The sequence below is a fragment of the Ptiloglossa arizonensis genome, chromosome 13, assembly GCF_051014685.1.
Source record: "Ptiloglossa arizonensis isolate GNS036 chromosome 13, iyPtiAriz1_principal, whole genome shotgun sequence".
NCBI lineage: Eukaryota > Metazoa > Arthropoda > Insecta > Hymenoptera > Colletidae > Ptiloglossa > Ptiloglossa arizonensis.
The window spans coordinates 3,865,323-3,886,845 of NC_135060.1; the positions used below are offsets into that span (position 1 = coordinate 3,865,323).

The 21,523-nt window shown below is 43.4% G+C and overlaps 1 protein-coding gene across 5 annotated transcripts in view; it reads right to left on the bottom strand.

Moving 5' to 3' along the window:
* Window positions 1-21,523, bottom strand: part of Sona (sol narae metalloprotease) — a 91,160-nt gene that overhangs the window by 64,495 nt on the left and 5,142 nt on the right. For 4 of the 5 annotated variants that reach the window (XM_076325139.1, XM_076325135.1, XM_076325136.1 and 1 more), the window contains exon 2: window positions 19,411-19,812. The gene's annotated coding sequence lies outside the window, so the exon portion shown is untranslated. Of the gene's footprint in view, window positions 1-19,410; window positions 19,813-21,523 lie in introns of those variants that run through there. The other variant, XM_076325138.1, reaches the window with a different exon arrangement.

The following is a 21,523-nucleotide window of genomic DNA, read 5'->3' on the forward strand; positions in this document are numbered from 1 at the left end:
GATTACTAACGGTGTCCATGCCTACAATTTTCGTGGACAATTATTCAAATAGACGACCAATGGTACTCGTAAACTAATTTCCTCTTTCCCTTTTCTAAATTCGAAGATACGTATACGATACGAACAGGAATACGTTCACAGACGGTGGTACCAGTGTTGAGCTTGGAATATTTACTATCCGGTGCAATTTAAAACGATATATGATACTTCGTTCGTAGAGAACGAACGAAAATTAAAGATTTCTCTTTCGGAAGAAAAAAACAAAAAAGTACGCCAGCCATTACGAGCGAAATACTATTTCTGGAGAAATTACCATTCTTCGAACGAAGTCTCTTTCTATATTTAGACAAATTAGTATTTAGAATTCAACATCGGCCGAGACGATCTTCCTCTCGACCTCTCGGAAATTATTATTCAAAGTTTCTCTTCCTCCGAACAAATCGACGCAATTTTCGAGAGAAGAGATTTAAACGACACGGTCGTACCGATCTCGAGACACAGAGGACAGTCTACAACGATCAAAGAGATCGACCGTAAGAGATGCGCGTACTCTTTTCACAGAATTGAACCGAATCTTAAAGAGGAAAGTTTCACCGATCGAAGACCGATTTTAGAACGTCTTTGTGGCAAAAAAGTCGGTGCGTATATTTATTCTCGAAAGTATATTCCCGTTCTTTGGTGATTCGAGTTTGAACTTTGAGCAACGGGATTGAAATGTTTCGAGTTTAGTTGGCTCGTAATTCTCTGCAGCCCTGTGCACAACATACGATAACGTTTATTATACTCGACTTATTTATTCGACAAGGAGCAGAGTTGAAAGCCATTATGTATACACACGACCGAGAAAAACAAAATTGAACGAGACAGCGTTAATGGACAGGTTGACCGTACACCTCGTTCTTTGAAACGAAACGTACAATAGATAACGCGAGTTATCGATTATTTTTAACATCGAGGTACGATCTTCGATGTAAAATACTTTCGAAAGAGCCTAGGAGACCAAAAAAATCAACATTGTTCGCATACCTAGTGGAGAAACACATCGAACGTACTTGATACGAGACTGTAATGCCACGAGTCGTGTAAGCATACTTAACGTAATAGAACTATATTCCTTAACGAAGTAAGCAGTATTATGTAACTTGTGCACTGCAAATCTTAGAAATTTATGCTGCACTCTCTCCGGTGGAATATGCTCAGATTGTATGCAAGATCGGATAACAGATGCATATTCTAAGCGAGGTCTAACCAACGTTATATACGGTAGCTAACTATACGTAGTAAGGATATTTTTAAAGTCAAATGAGAAGAGTTTAATAATGCCTGGAGGCCTCAAAGCGGAATCGATTGTATCGGAGCAGCGATTGTCAGAATGTGCATAAGTATGGTAGCTCTTGGATCATTGATTTCTTTAACGTGTAATTGAGCACAATCCTCGATTTTCTACGAAACGATAATTAGGTACACGTTGCTAGAAAATACGATACGCCGTTTTCAAAGATTTCAGCTCGTTTCGATTCGTGTGCAACGATGCCTAAATCTGAAAACTTCAAATTGCAGTCTACGAGCACCGTTGCAATTCAAGTAACGACCCGATTGCACGGGTCACGCCGCAACGAGAGGATTCGATGATTCTTCGAAAATGATCGATAATCCGTGTGTACATACATAGACGTGTATAGGTACAAAAAACTTGTTTTCGTAACGTATCTTACATCGGTTCACGATACAGCGTAATATCGCGTGGGACGAATTACAACTGCCAAGAGAATATAAACACATTGGTGTTTCTTTACAAGGATACAAACGTTGCGTAATATTTCGAACGATGTTTGAAAGAAGATTCGAGTACTGCATTCGTGTATTCGACCGTTTCCACGATTCGATATTTTCACTGCTCGAGGATTCGAATTAATGTATATATTCTAGTACCCGAATCGTCTATCGCTTCGGCGATTTAAATACCTCGCTGTTCGTGTACTAGGTTTATACCGTACAGTCCGTTTCGATCTCCAAAGCGTTCGAATATTCGAGTACTCGAATAACGAAAATATCGTGCGACAGATGAAATGTACTCGGCCACGAATAGTATTCGAATATTCGAGTACTCGAGTATCGTATAACGAAAACATCGTATGGCAGACGAAACGTACTACGAATAGTATTCGAATTATATTCGTCGAAGCGTTCGAATATTCGAGTACTAGAATAACGAAAATATCGTGCGACAGATGAAATGTACTCGACCACGAATAGTATTCGAATATTCGAGTACTCGAGTATAGTATAACGAAAATATCGTACGGCAGACGAAATGTACTACGAATAGTATTCGAATGTTTGAGTACTCGAGTATCGTATAACGAAAATATCGTATGGCAGACGAAACGTACTACGAATAGTATTCGAATTATACTCGTCGAAGCGTTCGAATATTCGAGTACTAGAATAACGAAAATATCGTACGACAGATGAAATGTACTCGGCCACGAATAGTATTCGAATATTCGAGTACTCGAGTATCGTATAACGAAAATATCGTATGGCAGACGAAATGTACTACGAATAGTATTCGAATGTTCGAGTACTCGAGTATCGTATAACGAAAATATCGTATGGCAGACGAAATGTACTCGGCCACGAATAGTATTCGAATATTCGAGTACTCGAGTATCGTATAACGAAAATATCGTACGGCAGACGAAACGTACTACGAATAGTATTCGAATTATATTCGTCGAAGTGTTCGAATATTCGAGTACTAGAATAACGAAAATATCGTGCGACAGATGAAATGTACTCGACCACGAATAGTATTCGAATATTCGAGTACTCGAGTATCGTATAACGAAAATATCGTACGGCAGACGAAACGTACTACGAATAGTATTCGAATGTTCGAGTACTCGAGTATCGTATAACGAAAATATCGTATGGCAGACGAAGTGTACTACGAATAGTATTCGAATGTTCGAGTACTCGAGTATCGTATAGCGAAAATATCGTACGGCAGACGAAACGTACTACGAATAGTATTCGAATATTCGAGTACTCGAGTATCGTATAACGAAAATATCGTATGGCAGACGAAACGTACTACGAATAGTATTCGAATTATATTCGTCGAAGCGTTCGAATATTCGAGTACTCGAATAATGAAAATATCATATGACAGACGAAACGTATCGTACAACGAAAATATCGTACAACTGGGATCAGATACGATCAACTAGTTCTACTCGAATATCGAAGTGTTCGAGTAATGCTTGTTCCATCGCTCGAATAATTCGATACTTACTCGAGCGTACTCGAACAATATTCTCGAAATATTTGAATCACCTCCGGGTAATTCGAACGCAGACCAATCGAACGAGTGCGTCGCGGTTCGTATTCCGACCCAAGAGTACGCGGCGTGGCCGTGAAACAGCGTTCACCATAGCGGCTGCATAACCGTGCCCGATTCGCAGACGGTCGCGCAGTATTACAGAAAAGCCATTCGTCGGTGTCCCGGGACACCAAGCCCGGAGGAGAATCGTCGCGTATCTACGCGTCTCCAGCGTGGACTGTCCGGATCGCGAATATCGAGCGTGGCCGGCGTGCATAGCACCGAGAAACGAGAATCTCGCGGAACGTAAACGCGCTTCAACGAGAAAAATGTATTCTGGGTGCGCCCACCATTGTGCTGCCGGCACTGGGTTCTCGCGTTCGATTACGAGAGACGAGCGAGCGGCTGTTCGAGAGGCGAGCGAGCGAGCTAGCTAGCCAGCCAGCGAGCGAGCGAGTCGCTGCAACCGGCAATACCATGGAATGGAATGGAACGGAACGGAATGGCAGGAGTGTTACAAAATATCAGCTTTCACCGTATCAGCGCGCTACGCTGTACATAGTCAGAGCCGGTGAACAGAGCCCGCGCGCGACGTGCTTCACCTTCGTCCTCGACCGTTTCGTTGTCATCGTGGTCGTCATCGTTGTCGTTCGATCGTTTTAGTTTTCCGCGTTCGATACACCGGATCGTTTCCACCGCTGCCATCATCGTCACTGTCGTTCTCACCGTCTCGTCTTCACTCGACGGATCTAACGATCGTCCTCGACGCTCCTCTCGCCGACATCGTTGTCACCTTAACGTCACCTTTCCGCCTCCTTCGTTCTACGCGGGGCACAATCCGCGTTAATTGAATTTGCACGCGCGCGACACTCGGATCGACGAGTCTCGCGTCAACGACGATCTTTAGAATTCACCGAGCTCTACGATGTACCGCGAAAACCCTCTCTAAGCGATCCTTCGAAACCGGAATATTATTTCTTTTTACGCGAAAACGCGTAAATCCAACGATAGTCTTCCGTTAACGACGAAGTTTCAAATTCACCGATCCCCAATATGTCCTGTGAAAGCCCTCTCTGAGCGATCGTTCGAAACCCGAACATTGTTTCTTTTTAGGCGATAACGCGATCCGTGAATCCAAAAATAGTCTTCCGTCACCGATGAAGATCAAAATTCACCGATGTTTAATATATCCCCCGAAAGTCCTCTCTGAGCGATCGTTCGAAACTCGAACTTCATCTCTTTCCACGTGGTAATAGAATTTGTAAATCGTACGACGGTCATCGATGAAGTTCGATACTTCGTCGATCTCCGCACCGTGAAAGCTTGATCGTTGACTATTCCGGCCCGAAACACGAACTCTGTCCGTTCGCACGGTAAGCGAGTCGTAAGAAAGATAACGATTCGTGGATCCGTTCGGTGGCTTCCTTTCGATAGTCCACGATACGAAAACACTCGCCCGTAAAGATACATAGTTACGTAAGGGGCCCGCGACCACGAGCCTGCTATTGGGAATACCGTTGACGGTTGTTCCGCTAATCAGCCGTCGGTTACCGGTCGAACGTAGCGAACGATTCGTTAGAGGAAACGCGTTCGCGCGAAAAATGCACCGGTCGCACGAGCCACGCTGACTTTACCACGAAATTCGTACCGTCAACGTTGGAGAACCGTTCCGTGACGATGGTTGCGCAATCCGGTGGCGATTCGCGATACGAGGAGTCTTGCGACATTTTTCGAGGAGATCCCGTTCACGAGGGGACCGTGATCGCGTCGTTGGACTTTTCCAACGTGCATACGGTTCCCCGGTTGCAAATTTCCCAATTGCGGAACAAGTGATCCTTTGCGCAGCGGTAGCGGCAATGCCCGGTCCCCGAGCCACCTACGTTCACGTGGAGTACCACGTGAGATCTGAACACGGGAGAGCTCAATGCTGCGCGATTGAAAGTAAACTTTTTCTTTTTTTTTTTCTCTCCCCGTAGCGTCGATCGGGACCACGGTCTGCTCGGAACCGTCGTGTCTCGTAAAACGACGGTTTACTGTATTTTTAATCGCGGCACACGGAGAACCGTTACGTCGTACGTTACGATCCGCGCGTGTCGTCTCGTTCCCGGTCACAGTTTCAACCGTGTGTTCGTCATTAACCCCGAAAGATGGCCGAAACTTCGTCGTTGCGATGCGACCAACCGTTCCTCAAGGATGTTCGTCGAAATTGACCGCGAGCAACACTTTCGGCAACGAAATTGTTCCCGTTGAATGAGAAAAGGAATATTTTTGCAAACCTATCGATTTAAACGTTTCGCGACGCGTAGATTGTTCAAAATGAAAGAAGACGCGAAGTAGATGCTTGCAAACGTGTTTGTAAGAGGATTTCAAGTGTGGAAGGATAGAACATTTTTTCAATGGAAACGAAACGATTCAATGGAGAAGAATGTTAAGAAACGTGTCTCTCGTTGAAAGTAACGGACAGTTTTCGTATCGGTTTCACCTAAACGGTGACTACGCTTTTATTTATTCGTCTTTTTGCGTTTCCTGTACTCTTGGACTATCAGTTTTACCGAAAAAGAATCAAATTGGGGACGTCGAGACGTTTAAATGTAATACCGTTATTTAAATTGCGCTCGTGTCGACGATTGTCTCTCGTTGGCTTTCAATAAGACGCGCAATTTGCGCACGAATAATTCGGAAATGTAATTTCGCGTGGCTTTGCAAGTTTCAAGTTGATTAGAAATTGCAACTTTCATCGTCGAGAAGAGGACGCTATTTTATTAGGAAATTGAACTGTTGCGCAAGTTCGAGTAATTCGATGCCACGAACTCGACGAGAACTTCGAAACGAGGAAAACGCTTCGAAGTTGCAGAATTTTGGAAAAATACCATTTACAGGTTAAAATCCAGCGGTGAAACAACAACGGTACACTTGAACCTTCGATAAGACACTTTCGATTATTACCAGTCTATTCACGAGGAGCCCGTTTGTCTATCTTTCTAACCTTTCCAAGTCCACTTAAGCGGTGGATGACACTCGAATGATCGATCTATAGTTTCGCGGCAAACTCTCGTCCCGATTTATTAGGGTCAGCTTCCACGACAGTTTTCAATTCTTCATTGTCAAGATTTCTCGGCATTGCGTGTAGCAATTTCCACGGAGGTTAAAATCGTACGAACGAAATCTTACAAATCATTGTTGGAATAGTTCCTCGATAACCAGTCGTCTCGTCGAACGTCGTATTTACATTTACGATCATTGTCGATAGGTTTCCACCGAATTTGAATCCTTTCAACGTAAACGGATAAATTTCTTCACCGAAATTGGTCTCCGTTTTAACATTGTAGAACTATCGAAAGCGATATCCAACCGAACGTAGAACGCTCGCAATTGACAGCGACAAAATTATACAAAAAAAAAACAAAACTTTTGCACCGACACTGTACCGTCTCTCGAGTTGACGCAGAATTGTTTCCGTCACTGTTAATTGTATCTCACTCTCGTGCCCAATGTACACAAAAACGAGGGAGAGACGTAACAATGATCGAACTTTACCTGCGCGAAGTCGTCATCGATCCGCGCCATTATACGAGCAATATTATACTTTGTAAACGCGTAAAACGAAAGCCGAGTTCACGAATACCGCTTCTATTTAAACGTACCCCGTGTATCGTGTTAATTCCCATTATACGTATTCCGGAGCGCGCCTCGTTGTTACTTTTATAACGTCTTTATTACGTATGTATATTGGAAGAAAGTGTACGTGTCGTAACGCGATAATTATACAAGTAATTACTTAAAAACGACGTACGACCGAAGCCTGCTTTCGAGCCTCGATGTTATTGCGCAAGACGAAACAAAACCGGATGAAAGAACTAGGAAAAGTTGGACGAAATACCGATGGACGAAAGATCTTGTGGCGCGTTTAAATGTAAAGTAGGTCGGAAGAGCGTGCATTTCTGCTGGGGAGAGGTAGGGAACTGTAACAGTGAAAGGATATATGGAAAAAGCTTGGAATTTAATTGTACGATAATAAGGAATAGACGCGGCGTAATTGCGAGCCGGTGGGACGAGAATCAACAAAATGATGCAATGGAAATAACAACGTCTTCGTTGTGCCGTAAGAAGTAAACGCGTCTGTAGAGCGATGGGAATGGCGAGGCAGCGATACCGTTACAACTGTAACGATAAAAGGAGAGAGAGAAAAGAAATGAGAAAAGAAATTTTTAATTAAAATCGACGACATCGAAATGGTAAGAAGGGCAATAAATAGGAATTAAGATACGGTCTAGCCAAGGTAGTAAAAGTAACTAATCCATCGCCGTTTTGTATCGAGGCGATCTGACTTTGAAAATAGACGAACGATAGTATCGCGTCAGGAGGAATTATAATAGATCTACAATGTGTCCTCTACGGTCACCCGACTTATCACTTTTCGATTCTCTTCTACGAGATTGCACGACATCGAGAGTAGAATGGGAAACGCGTCATAGATCGATCAAAAGTATAGACGAACGTGTCAATTGCGAGCTATCGATGTTAGAAACGATCGGTAGATTGCACAGAGAGAAGCGTTCGGTTCGAACAATACCTAAAAATATCGCTAAAACTTGTCAGATGCAATTTTACCCGATAAATCGTCGAGCAATGATCGAGCATCTCGTCTGATTATTTGCGGTTTATATAATTACACTTCTCTGTTTCGAAAACGAAAACGAATCGAGCCGTAACATTTTTTACTCGAGGTGACATTTTTAACGCGTCGACGTCCGCCATTGGGACGAAATAAAGCGTTTAACGATCCGTTCGATTGTTGCAACTCCGCACCAGTTCCTTTACCCGCAACGGAACTGCATTCTCGTACGGAACACTGTAAGAAATGGTGCCCCGGGCAAATTTTCCTAGTCTGTGTCCTAGGTGGGACAAATCGGTAGCAGGTCGTCGTCCGTGACTTTTCAATGATAATACACATTCGCGTGGAATACTATCAACTCGGAGTATGGTTCTTCTCCCCCCTCGAGCGCCGTCGATCGAACATGGCGAGAGTCGTCGCGATTATGGCTCACGGGGAAAGGACTTTCGACGCTCAAGAAATCCTCGATTCGCTTTTGCAATCGTCGAGCGTGTACTATGGTCGGCGCACAGCTGATCCACGCGCGCGTACACTCGGCGGTAATTTTCAATTTACACTGTCGAGAAACGATCGAGTTAGTTCAGAATTTGATCGTATCCGTGGTGGAATTATCCGTTGAACTCCGGTAGCAAAAACTACCCAAGAGTAAACATTGCGTTCTTGCAACCACCGAAGATCGAAATCTAAGGTTTTCTGCAACCGTATCGTTCAATCGTCGTCCAGATCGCTCTGTCGCGAAATAATTGTGCTCGTCCAGAATTTGATCGTATCCATGGTGGAATTATTCGTTGAACTCTAGCTAGTAAAAACTATCCAAGAGTAAACGTTGCGTTCTTGCAACCACCGAAGATCGAAATCTAAGGTTTTCTGCAACCGTATCGTTCAATCGTCGTCCAGATCGCTCTGTGACGAAACTATTGCGCTTGACCAGTATTTGAGAATCGTGTCCACGATGAAATTGTTCGTTACACTCCAGCAGTAGAAACGACCCAAGAACAAACATTCTCGCAACCACTGGAGATCAAAGTCTAGGATCTTCTCCCGAGAGGACCGATCGTTCCAAGCCAAAGCCCTGGTAGCGATAAAAGATAGATACTTTTACGCTTCGCGATCTCCGATTTCAGTATCCGTGGACATTGTACGGGAAATTTGCGTTTGATAGATTTTTCCAGGGGCAAACGCTCTAATTTCCGATAGAATCGTTCGTTAAACTGCACCGACGATAATCACCGGAGAGTACGATTCGTTGATACGATTGTTCCGAATCGAACATCCTGGTAGCAGTGGATACCAAAGGGTAGATACTTGTGGGGTTCGCGATCTCCGATCGATCGGTTTACGAGGAACAGTTTCGATACCGGTGGGCTCTATGCCCAGATGTCGTTCTCGATAGACCTAGCTGTTCAGAATCTCGACTTTCGGAATCACCGATATCCAAGTAGAAATTTCTCCGCGGAAACCGGACTCGTCGACGTCCAGCCGTCGTTCCGTTCCGCCGGTTACGATCACGGGACAGCCGTTTTCGCATCCGGTGATCGTTTAGCGAATGGTCTCGAACGTAATCGACGATGTCTGTAACCGTGACCCGTTCGCGAAGTTCGTTCGCCAACCGCGATAATCGCTTCCGCGGCTTTCGCGTTTCTCTTTTTCAGCTGCCACGGACGAGATGAAGCGATCGTAATCTAACGGACGGGGCGTAACAACGGTTGTAACTTAATAAACTGGCCGGTTACATAAACGAATTACAACCGCGGAGCACAACGCGATTCCACGATTTTACTTTCCAAACCGAGAGAGGAGAAACACGGGACCGATTCAACTTCGGATCGAAAAATCGATACCACGTGTACATTATCCCATCGAATGTGTACAACTTGGCGAAGATGCACGCGTACAGAAGTTGCGAACTTTCCAATCGATACCTCGAAGAGGTATTCGTTTCGCGATACTCCAAAAACGCCCTAGAGTTTCCCCGTTTAGTTTCTAATATCCGCGCAACGGGTCCAATTTTTAATACAGAAAATAATGAAAGATACTTCGTTCCGTTATTAACTACCAAATGTTTACTTTCGAATAAATATAATAAATATCAAGATCGCTCGAACCGTTTCAGTTTCATTCGAAATGTAAATCGACCGGTGACGATCGGGACACCCTTTGGAGTACTCGAGCGAAGTCGAATTTTCGAAACTCTGATGTACCGACGCATCTACAAACCTAGAGTTTTACGCGCTGAGTTTTTTAACTTAAGTAAATAATCAGGAAACGAGAGTAACTCGGAAAAATAAATACCGAGGTCACGTATAATTTAATAATCGTTGAATCGGCTGGATACAAAACCGTTCGATTCGTATGGATATTCCGGACGAGTTTCGTTTCTGGTAAAGTGCATCACCGCGACATTTAGACAAATTGAACTTCGTGGTGTTTATAATACATCCAATCTGAACGTTCGAACGTTCATTTCGTTCGTCCAGCGCCCGATACGGGCTAGAAGATCTCGTCCCGTAATTTTTCGCGAATTGAGAAAATTCGTTCCACCGAAACCGTATTGTAAGAAATTCGTAACGGTGTAGGTCTGCATCGTGGTCGCGGAACGATGTCGCAAACGACTGGTGAACAATGTCGATCGACGCGGATCGGTTCGAAAGGAAAATCGTCGCGCAGGAATCGTTGAACGAACGAAATTCGGCGATACGATGTATCACGTGGAAAGGATTCCGTGCGCGGCCTACTTCGCTCGTGCATGAACTATTCATCGTGAATACTTATCGAAAGGTCGGTTTTCTCCGGGCGTGAAAGCGCCCTGCGCGACGCGGGACGTATCACCGTTTGGCACGATTCAAAAACCGATTCCCGAAGCAACGTAATAAATCCGTGGCGCGGGCCCGCGATCGAGGAAACGCGAACGGAAGGAAACCGGCTGTGAATATTTCCGTACAATTAGCAACAACAGCTTCGACCGCACGTGAAAGCGCTTGGAAATTAAATCGGACGAACGAGCGGAAACCGGGCTTCGGAGTACGCTACGGGCTACGTAATAACCGATCCCGTCTCTGACCAACAATTTCTTCTCGATGAACACGAAATACCGCCGGTTTGAATCTTTTTTTTTTTAAGCGAACCGATCGCGCGCGCGGAATCCGACGCCTCGTTTGCGATCGAGCTCCGAAACGATTCGCGAGTAGGAGGTTCCGTGCAACGGACTACGAATCGGCAAAAGTGGTACGTTGCTCGGGACTGTTTTGTCTCGTTGACACTTTCACGAGTTACAATTCGGTGGCTTCGACGCGATGAAACGAGGCACGATCAACTGGGCGAATTTCGCGCGAAACGAGGACGAAGATCGAAGAATTCGACGTTTCGCGAATTCGTTCGAACGGTGGGTACACTCGATTCGGAGATCGATCTCGGTTCGAACGATAGCTCGTATCTTTTATTTTTGACAAGCTTCGAATTGCTTGGGATCCGTCGACAACGATACCGTTGTAATTATTTCCGATGAGCGGCGATACGAACAATCGCGATCGGATAACGAGATACTTTCGTTCGCAAACGAGAACGAAATTTCGACGATTCGTCGTCGGCCGAGTGTATCCAACTCGAGGATCGATCTCGATTCGGCGATTGGTTGTATTTCTTATTTCTGACAAGTTTCAAATTGCTTCAGATCCGTCGATAACGGTACCGTTGCGATTCTTTCGGAACACAGGCGATAAGAATCGCGATCGGATAACGTCGAGCGAGAAACGATCACTTTCGACGATCGAAATATTCTCTTTATCGGTGTTACGCAATCGTACCGTATTTCGGAAACGATTGTTTCGAGTAACCACCACATACGTGTATTTTCTCAACGACACTTTCTCTCTCTCTCTCTCTTTCTCTTTCTTTAACACCGTACTCGATCTCCGCGTGTTTCACGAGGGTGCATCACCGATCGGCTCGTAACGATCGCGAGACGCACAATCGACGATTCACTTTCGAAGCGTAAGACAGGTGGCCCTGAATTGAGCAGCGTCGAGCGCCGCCAGAAGACGTTCGTCGCGCGTCGAACGCGACGAGCCTCGACGATCAATTTCTCCGGGCGTCGTTCCGCTCGTCGTGTCTCGCGTATTTCCCTCGGCGTCGATCCACTGTCTAATCGTCGTCGCTACTCGCGAATCGATTCTCGAAACCGTGGGACTCGTGGCTCGTCCAAATACGACCCTTTAATTAAAACGACCGCTGAACGCGGACGGATGCAAAAGCACGTGGGCCCATATAAGCGCGGGGCCCGCGCCGCGTTATACAATCGATGGCGATTTGCCCGTTACGGTGCGTGGCCACTCGGCACTCGCCGAGATATTGAAAACGAGAGTTTCGATCCGTGAGCTGTTTCGACGCGGGGAACGCGCGAACGAAAGTGTAACGCGGCGAAGATTGTGCGCGTAGAATAGAGAAATGAAAGTGGCCGGGCCGTCAATGGACCGCGAGTTCGTGCACGAACTCGACATTTAGCGTCAATTAAACCGTACGGACAAACATACCGAAGAACAGAAGCTATTAGAAGCCGTTACCGCTGGCTCTTGTTCGATCGAAATCCGTACCCGTTCGTTTTTCGTCCCGTTCGATCTCGTTTCGAATGGAATTCGGTATCCCGAGAACACGGAAGAAACGTTTCGGATGTCTGCGCAACGATCTGCTTGTTTCTGTAACGCTCTATCGCGGCCGGTATGCATTGGAAACGGTGCACGAATGTCTGAAAACGATCGAATTTAAATTTTCTACATTTATCCAGTTTCGAGGGATTCGGATGCTCGTGAAATTTTTCTTCGTTTTCACGATCGATACCACTCGGAACGTACCTGTACCGATTTCTGGAAACGATCGAATTTAACTTTTCTACATTTATCCAGTTTCGAGGGATTTAGATGCTGGTGAAATTTTTCTTCGTTTTCACGATCGATACCCCTCGAAACGTACCTGTACCGATTTCTGGAAACGATCGAATTTAACTTTTCTACATTTATCCAGTTTCGAGGGATTTAGATACTCGTGAAATGTTTCTTTATTTTCACGATCGATACCCCTCGGAACGCACCTGTACCGATTTCTGGAAACGATCGAATTTAACTTTTGTACATTTATCCAGTTTCGAGGGATTTAGATACTCGTGAAATGTTTCTTTATTTTCACGAGCGTAAACTTCGATCGATACAACTCGGAACATACCTGTACCGGTTTCTGGAAACGATTCACTCTACCTTTGGTGATTCTTCGGTTGTTGTTCGTTTCGAAACGATACGTTCGGTGCATCGCTCGTGGTATCGAATCTTTTTATTTTCTACCGTATTGACGGAGTCGGTCGATTTAGTTTCAGACAGGTTCGCGTTGAAAGTAATTTACATTTTACTTCCGCAACGTACGGACTGTTAAATCGTATTACTTGTACCGTTTGTTCGACTTCGTATATTAGAAGCCGTTATCTTTAACGAGTTCCTCGCCGAGATGCATCGCGGTGCATCAGTTGCGTTTAACGGATTATTGTTACACGAATGAATAGACGAAGAAATTTTTATTCGGAGGAAATAGTGTCTTTTCGTACGATGATCGTGAGGAGAAGCGGAAGGTATTTCGATATTACAGATGAGAATTCAGTTTCGGAAATTTAAACGTTCATCTCGTTTATACGTATCATCGGTGCTGCAATTTCTCCCTCGGTGGGATTGCATTTCCATTTCGGAGATAGAATTTTTCAGCCGTCATTTCTTCCGAATGTCGACCGTTTGGCTAACAAAGGTATTATCACATTTATAAAGAAAAATCGGAAACCCGCATCGCGCTGGCGCTTGTAAAAGGAGGATACACGCCGCGACACGTGGACACGTTTCTATCGTTAAACAAGAGCGACGCATCGCACGTGCTTAATTTACCAATTCCTTCCTGCTCCGTTCCGTGTCGAACAAACGTACAAGCTGTTTCAAATTGTAGGTACTGGAATAAACGAGCAATTTTAGAAACCACGTTTTCTCTTTCTTCGTGTACGAAGTGTTCCCGAAACGCTGCTAGAAAATTGACAGGCTTGCTCTAACCACCGAATGCGAAAAGAAGTTTTAACAAACATCGGTCGAGCTGTTTCGAATCGTAGGTACTCGAAAAAACGAGCAATTTTAGAAACCACGTTTTCTCTTTCTTTACATACGAAGTGTTCCCGAAACACTGCTAGAAAATTGACAGGCTTGCTCTAACCATCGAATGTGAAAAAAAGTTTTAACGAACAAGTTGTTTCGAATTGTAGGTACTCGAAAAAACGAGCAATTTTAGAAACCACGTTTTCTCTTTCTTCGCGTACGAAGTGTTCCCGAAATATTGAAACAAAATTTGCAAGCTAGTTCTATGCATGGAATTTTAAAAGAAGTTTCAAGGAACATTGATCTACGAGGTTCTCGTTTCCAAAATGTAACCGATTCGAGCTTCCCGACCAATCGTAACGAATCGTTCGAAATATCTTCGTACAAGTTTCATCGCAACAATTATCATCGAAGTATCGTCGCACAGTTTACAGCAGGAATTCTTCGTTTACGAACCGTTATTCGAGTTTCGAATGTTTTCCACGCGTCACGATGACAAAGAGACACCTACGCTCATGGAACCCCATTGCTAAATACACGCGGAGTTTACAAACCGTTATTCAACTTTTGAATGATTTTTACGCACAGCGATGAGAAAGAGACACCTACGCCTATGGAACCCCATTGTTAAGTACACGCTGAGGAGTCATTTGAAAATGTTGGACGCGTTTCTTGGGTATTTTCCTTCGGTTCGGTCTCGATTTCGAGCGACTTTGCGACGATAACAAAAAAATCATGAAAATTTAAAACAGGCAATGGCTGTGCGATCGATCCGTTGCGATTTAACTTAACATTTCTTACCCGATCTTTCTTGCAAATGTCTAAACACGCTTAAACTTAAATCAGCCGATACCTACACGAAATTACCAAGTACTCGTTCGATCAACGGGAGAATAATTCTACGCGAAAGAAGAAGTGAAAAATATGAAATGAAATTTTCTCATAAGAGGTGCTTAATTAACGATCAATGTATCGAGATTGAACTCGTCTCGATATAGACCACGCATCGTTTATAAATAGCGTTAATTCTTAAGTGAAATAGCATCGACTTTTAATACTCTTAAGGTGCGCGCGTACTTAATTAACGATCAATGTATCAAGATTAAATTGATCTTAATATAGACTACGTATCGTTTATAAATAGCACGAGGTACGTAATATTGAGTCTCTGTCGCCCATGGCGTAATTCTTAATAATACAATGATAAATAGACATTGTCCAATATCGTTCGTCGCGTCTTACGTCTCACCGTTTTATTCTTCTCCATTTCTACAAAATCTTTTACCCGTTAACGAATCGAGTCGTCGAATCGTTGAATTATCGACCATCGAGCAAACGTTAACGGTACAAGAAGCGTTACTCGAAATCGAAAGCAAGACAAGTCGTGACATCGTATCACGAGCGTACAATTAAGTCGTGTCGATTCAATTGTATACAAAAGTAAAAGTAAACAATGGTCTCTATCGTGGATACCTTCGACTAGGACGTAGTTAAGTGCACGCGTACCTAGAGATTAACGAAAGTCGATTTTCTCGAAAACAAAGCATCGCGCGAAACAATTTTATTCAACGTTTACGATTCCTTCTCGCTCGTATCGTGATCGCTATACCCTGTATCTCGAATATCGTCAAGAACCCATACTCGTTCGACCCTTTTGCTTCTTCTCAGACTCGAATACCTGTAAATTGTCCACGGTTACTTCGAAACGCGCAAGTTTCGAATCGACGGATCTACCACCGGGTAACATCGACAGTGAAAATATCCAAACGGTTGAAACCGCTATAGGAGATGTGTAAATTGAATTTAAGTAACAGAATTCAACCTCAAACTTGCAAACCGAAACTCGATTCCACTCGTACGAATATGAACGCGAGCAGCTTTCAAAATCGCGTCGGATCTTTTATGCAGCGCGCGTAATTACTCGTATTACCTAAAATAAATGTAAATCGTGGCCTCGCAGCGATCGTAAGAAATTGATTTATACGCGGTGGATAATTAATCGTTGGTTTTTATTCGTCGAAAGCATCGATAGGCAAGTACCCGTACAAAACGATGCCCGATTCTAACAGACACCACGGCTACGCGGACAGACGGTTGCGTGTCTCGTTTCCTAGAATATTCGTTTCCCGCTTACGAAAGAGCAGCCTTTATTTGAGGGAAAAATTAGATTTAATCGCGCTTTCGAGTCGGTGCTCGCGAGTACGGGCCGGTAGGTACGCGCGCGTAACTCACATTTTCGAAACAAAAAGTCGAACGTATTCCGACGGAACGATTGTTTGGTAAACACTTTCAATTCCTGTTGAAAACATCGCGCGCGCGCGCGTTGCTACCGTGTACAGGTGGCTCCGGTCGGTCGGAAATGAGGCGTGCAATTAACAAAGGAAGGAAAATCTAGAAGAAGAAGAAGAAGAAGAAAAACGCGATCGTAGAAACTGATTCCAAGAGAGGAACTGTGGCATAAAACTGGTTACCTAAAATTTCCTTGCCACGTTTACGGTGATTTCACAGTCTGCGTAACGAAAACCAGCGTAAGAATACTGCCGCGTAATGGTAACAGTAGCGGAGCTAATAAGTACCATCGAAGTGGTAGCACCGGTTGGAAAACTAACGAATAATAGTGGGAATTTTAGAGAAGTAAACAAGTTTATATAGAGAAGTAACAATGGTAGAAAAGTGCGCATTTGTAAGTAGCGATAGATTTAATCGTAACGAAGGCAATACGTGGTATCAGAGAGATGGTAATAAAATTGACAACGGTGGCGATTCTACTCCGATCGTACAGTTTTTCAAATTGTTTGATCGCAGTTTGAAAAATTCTACCGTGACGTCGATAAAAAATATGCGTACAATAATTTAAAACGACTCAAAACCGTCCAATAGGGTATCGTTTCCCTGCCGTTGTCACAATGGAAGAGAAATCAACGACAGTCCACTCGTGAGTAAATTTAGAAAGACCACGAGGAAATTCACGAGAGAATGGTCGTTCGATGATCATTCGAACGAACGTTTACGTAATATCGAGTTATTATTTCTTCTCGTCCCCTCTGATTACTCGTTCGTCGAGCGTTGCGGAAGTTGTTTCTTCGATGCAGGATCTTTGCCTCTGTCGCTAATCAATTGGAAGCGTTTGCGTGAACGATCGCTTAGTAACGGTTGTTCGTAACGCGCGCGGGAAAAATGAAATAAGAGTCGCTAATTGGTAAACAACGAAACGACGAAAATGGGGAAACGATCGATGCAAAACCATTAGGGTGATACACGGTGTAATTAAGCACGAGAGAGACACTCGTTTCCTACGATTAAGGACATTCGATCACCGATCGTTCAAGTTTCCATATTCACGCGGAGACTAATAATTCGAAAAAATTCTTCTTCTTTTTTTTCCACCGGGTCTCGTTCTCTTTTCTGCGATCGCGCACCGAGGTCGACACGGTTTCGTGCACAATCTCTTCCATGAAACCGATTCGTTGCTGCAAAATCGAAGAGAGTTCGAGTAAATCGATTCTTGTTTACGAATCATTGTGCGAGGCAGCGTTCTTTGTGTATCGTTTCGCTATTTTTAGCACCGAGCAAGATTACTACCTTTCTAATGGCATTCCATTAATATATTCAACACTCGATCGAACGAAAACTGGTGAAACGATCGACCGTTCAAGAACGAGGAAAAACGTTGATCGAGTAACATCGAAAATTGATAAAAAGAAAAAAGGTTCGATGTCCACGATGATTCGTAAAATTACATTTCATCGTTGTAACGATTCATCGAATACGATATCGTATATAGTTTAAACGAAGCTCCTCCGCCGAACAATTGTTCAAGACTTTCCACGTGGACATCGAATCGAGGTGTTTGAGATTTTCTCGCGTTCGCGAAAAGATTTTTATCTTCGCGGTGAATAATAAATTAAAGGAGTGTGCGCAGAACGCGTTATTAAGATATCATTAATAAAGTGTGCACTTTACTTTAGCCTTCTGGTGACTTTCATGAACCAGAATCTCGCGTTCGAAACTGTCAGAGTGTAATTCCAAGCGATGGTCTTGGAACGAGTTGGTTAACTCGACGCCCTTTCGGTCAGACTCTTATTCGAATAATGAGCGACGAATAAAAATTCTGCACAGTTATTTATCTGCTACGTTTGTATCTCGGACAGTTTTCATTCGTTCAATGTAAAATATAATACGATCGAATAATTCGGACGCTTCAAAAGTTACTTTTATCCGTTACCCGTTGCCCGAATAAGAATTTTTCCCATCTTTGATTTCAATTTAGGAATCTCTGATTCAAAATTAAGCCAAAAGAGAAGATTTGATCGCGTTGGTGCAATTAAAACCAACGTAACAGAGATCAACGTAAATATGAAACGTTAAGAATCACTTTGAAGAAAATCAAGGTTTCGTTCTAAGCGACACTTGTATATAATCAATTACAAGTACCAACGATCTCGTCTATTTGAATAAACTCGAAGCACGTTAAAGAAGGAATACTTATTTAGTATTCTCAACCATTTGTCTCGAAATTACAAGCATTAGAAAATACAACACGAATAATAGACAGTTACGAAGAATATTATCGTTGTTCCTTTCCTCGTAATTGTTAACAAACGAGAGAACATTTTCTCGCATCGCCTCGCTTATTGTCTTCGGCCCAGACTTAACCTAGACCTAACTTGAGTCGTTACTTTTCGCTTCGCAACACTCGTAAACCTCTCTCCTTCAACGTGTCGACTGCCAAGCCGATTTCGTAAAACTTTCCCCGGTTACCGCTCCGGGGTTTTTCATCGTTTAATCCGTTACCTTTGTTTCATCCAATTCGAGCGAAAATCACTGTGGATGGAACGTATTCGAACAACCATTGGATCGCTATGCAACGTTGTCTCTTATACGAACGTCACTCCTCGAAGCAGAACACCGTTTTCATTGAAAAGAATTTTCGGTATTCGTTTCGAGTGTAATATTTCCTTACTTCGCGTTACAAACATTCTAACCTAACATAGATGGAGAAACCGTGTAAAAATGGTCACACTTTGCTCGTAAAATGACAACAAACGTGATCGCAAAAACGGCCACGCAATGACCGAAAAAGTGGTAGCACAGTGGTTAAAGAAAAATGATTTCACATCGAGCAGAAAATGATCGCGTACTGGCCACAAAGTGGTCACGTGCTGACTACAAAATGGTCACGTGTCGATCACGTTTGTGGCCATTTGTTGGTCACAAAATGGTAATAAAATGGCCAGTAATAAAGTGGTCACGTATCGGTCACATCTGTAGCCATTTGCTGGTCACAAAATGGTAATAAAATGGCCAGTGATAAAGTGGTCAGAATTGGCACGAAATTGTTGTTTGTTAAAACTCACGTGATTTATGGTCGAGAGGAGTGGAGCTGCGTCGATCGAGCGCACGATCTTCCAGAGTCTTCATGTTTCCATCGTTGCGAGTATCGCGATCCTCGGTATCATCACGATGACAAAAGGATCGGGGGTTGTTGCACTGACGCGCGAATGTCGACCAGGAAGGATCAGGGACGCTTTATCGCTTCGACCAAGGGTGAAACCGGCTCGACGCGTCGCGTCGCGTCGCGTTGCGTCGGTGCGATCTTCCCTCCGTTCAGCGGATCCGTTTCCGGTTAAATGATCTTACCACCCGGCGTGGTTCCCGTGGGCACCAATTCCGTGATCACTTCACATCCAAAACACTGGGGCGATTCGCGTCGAGGCGGTCTCGACGCTCGTTTCCTCTCCTCGCGGTCGCGACGTGAACTAGACAAGTATCAGGGAATGCATGATTTCACGTGAACGAGTCGAAACCAAGTAACCGGGTCCCATCGCTAGCTATTCGTTTCGTTCGGGAACGGTGCGCGAAACTTTTGCACGAAAAAACTCGTCGTCCCGGTTACGCAAACTCGAGCTCGGTGACCAAAAATAAATGTCGTACGACGTTTACACCGAAAACCGGAGAAAATAGCGTTTCGCGGCTCGAAGGTCAAGGTTTCCCGAATTTCTACGGAACGAAACTTCTCACGCGAGGAACTAAGAAGAAGTATACGAAGAAGAGCTCGAAGAATTTACGATACTCGGAGAAACGCGGAGAAAGTGTCCAGTCGATGTTTTACGTCGTTTTTTAAAATTGGGGAAGCGAACCCTCGTGGTGGTGACCATAGAGGAGGGGAGAGAACATTTTTTTATCCAGGAAACGGTGAAGAAACGTTTCTTTCCACGTTGATACATTTATCTTGGATGTTTAACGATAGAAGGAATATATTTTTTCTCTCGTCCAAATTGTAGAATATATTGTATCTTTTGGTAAGAAGTATAATTATTACGCTCGTTTACGAGGAAACATCAAAATATACGAATTACGATATCACGAGTACGATAATAAGGTACAATTAAAAACTACGAAAGTTGTTTCTGTCGTTGTGCAATATTTCATTGAATTTTATCGACTCGGCAGATTATATTGAGTGTAAGCAAACTCGTGCGAACGATTGCACGTTCGCAAATCAATTCTGTCGGAATAATTCGAGATTTTCTACTGTAACGAGGCAAAAGAATTATTTCCATTTATGCGTTAAACGTTGTGTAAGTAAGGTCATCGATTACTATGCATTTACAACGTTAAGTATCTTAACATAGATACCCGAAGCTCGATTCGGAACGAACATTTGAATCCTCGAAATTTCGTTAAATGTATTTGAAAAGAAAGAAGCCACTTGACAAACTTTTTTTTTTAAATAAAGTAAAAGCTCGTTTCGTTCACAGACCGTTACGATCTATTTATTTTTAAACGATTAACCGACAAGACCTATCGCTGTTCCTGTTCGGTGGTTTAATTCTTAAATAAAATTGCAAATAATATTACTTTTTTAGCGAAACAAACGTGTTAAATTTTATCAAGATTTTTGAATCGATCGAAAGATAAACATTGAAAACTTGAACTCTTGAAATTTTAACAAAAAGGCACGAAACGAGGCAAAGTGTAATTCGATTGTTCGAAAATAATGAATTGGAGCACGCTCGTTAAATAGTATTACACGAATGTCAAGACACTTACCTATTAGTTATTACAGTCGCGAGTTATTTCATTACAACGAACGACTACGTGTCTGTCAGCTCACATTGCGATGGCTGATAACGCTGTTATAAATATTGAAACTAGTCTCCTTCGGAATCGTATTGTGTTTGCGATTCTCGATGACAGAGAAAGAATAATATGTATCTTTCGCGTGGTATTTTTTTTCCTTCAATTACAACTAATGAGACGAATCGCGTAAATAGGAGGTTCTCTCAAGGATTCGCTGTTCCATTTATTAAAATATTCGAACTCGAGAAGAATTTCTATTTTCAATATTATTTTTATCCTCCTCCCACCCCCAACCCCGTGCTCTTCCCCAAGTATCTTCGAATTAACGAGAACATTATTATTTGTAATTTAGAAAATAAACCGTTCAACACCGAGCACCAAACATTA